The sequence below is a fragment of the Pinus tabuliformis genome, chromosome 7 (genome assembly GCF_031772625.1).
Source record: "Pinus tabuliformis cultivar Carrire ecotype Pingquan chromosome 7, CPIR1, whole genome shotgun sequence".
NCBI classification, from domain to species: domain Eukaryota; kingdom Viridiplantae; phylum Streptophyta; class Pinopsida; order Pinales; family Pinaceae; genus Pinus; species Pinus tabuliformis.
The window spans coordinates 276,334,950-276,336,936 of NC_142293.1; positions in this window are offsets into that span (position 1 = coordinate 276,334,950).

Sequence of the window (1,987 nt, forward strand, 5' to 3'; positions counted from 1 at the left end):
GCGAAAAATTAGAGCTTGTGCATATAGATGTATGGGGACCTGCTCAGGTATCATCTCTTGGTGGCTCTCGTTATTATGATACCTTTATTGATGATGCAACTAGAAAAACTTGGATTTATTGTATTAAGAATAAATCTGATGTATTTGATACTTTCAAGAAATGGAAAGCTTTGGTTGAGATTGAGACAGGAAAGAAATTGAAGTGTCTTAGATCAAACAATGGAGGTAAATATTGCAGCAAAGAGTTTGATAGGTACTATTCAGAGCATGGAATTTGTAGAGAGAAGACAGTTCCAAGAACACCATAATAAAATGGTGTGTCAGAAAGGATGAACAGAACAATCATGGAGTGTGAAAGGTGCATGAGATTGCATGCAGGATTGCCTTTACAGTTTTGGGTAGATGATGTAGTTACTACTATTTATCTAATAAACAGAGGGCCTTCAAGTTCCTTGGATGGTGGTGTTCCAGAGGCAGCATGGACAAGTGAAAAGGTAAACTACTCTTTTTAAAGCCTTTTGGTTGTGAGGCCTTTGTCCATATAGATAAAGAAAATAGAGCAAATCTTGAGGCAAAGTCAAAGAAATGTACCTTTATTGGTGTCACATGGAATAAGTCGATCTTGCGGACAAGATAGACCTTCCTAGAATCTAAAGAAGATCTAATGAAAAGCAAACCAACCAGACACTATCTTTCTCTAAATACGCTTTGATAAACAATAGCAAACAAGTGTTTTTAGGGCCTAACTTAGGTCCAACGCAAGCTTGTGGATTCCCTTGCTCCTTTGATCGAAATGAGCTCATTTTCGCAGATCTACAAACACAAACAAGGCAAACAAATTAAATAGCACGTGAAAAGCAAATTGCATAAAACATATTTAACATGAAAGTCAAGGAGTCCATGAAACAAATAACATAAGATACTTGTTGAGAAAAATGAGTTTGATTGTATTAATTCAAAAGAAGAAGAACTTTACAACCTTTTCCTTGACGATGTACAAGCTCCTCCCAGGGTCCAGCAAGAAGTCTCCTCTACTTTGACAAGTTTCACTCACTCCCCAATGAAGCCAAAAAGATGTGTGATCTCTCCTCTTAAGCTCAACTAGGAAGTCTTGATTTCAGCAGCATTTACCCTAAAAAATGTTCAGCTTCTAACCTCCTTAGCAACTAGCTCAATGCCTGTATTTATAGTGCAATGGAGGGAGGTTACTAGGTCCTCCTTCAAAGGGATAAAGCCCTCCTTCAAAGGGATAGATCCTCTCATCAAGGGATTAGCTCCTTCTCTTTTGGGATGCATGAACCAGCTCAGAGCGAACAATCCACGTCAAAATTCCTTCTTGAAACCTCTAGAATTAACCCAAAGTGAGTTTTTTAAGATAAAACTTGCGCCTTTTGACTTTCACAGGGGTACGCACCTACACCGTTAGGGACAGAGCGGGCAGGTCCGTAGTTTTTGTACACAGAAGGTGCGGGACCGAAGGTGACAATGAGAGAAAGTGTGGAACCAGAGTTTCATTGATTTTTAATGTCTTTCTCCCATTTTCAAAGCTTGATTTGAAGAGCTGAGGTCTGAGACTTGCTTAGGAGGACAGTACAAGTGATGATAGACCCATATTGACTGCAAATAATCATGGTGACGATATTTTTGTGTAACAGATTTCCCCTTAAAGTGTGAAGTCTGTAGTAGATGAGGATTTCTTATCATTTAGGAAGAGTGAAGTACTTTATCATTTTGAGGATCATCTTGTGGAGAGCCTGGTTGGAACCTGTAAAAACATTCAATGCAAGATATATATATGAGATCATATCATCGCTGAGGTAGGCATTCCCATACTCAGATCAAAACTGACTAGAAAACTAACTACTGCTCTGATACAGGAATGATCTTGTAAAACATCACAAGTATAGACTCATGTGGACACAGTATGGACGCAGCCATCTATTTATGAATAGTCCATTATATAATGAATACAAAATTCCTCGCAGCC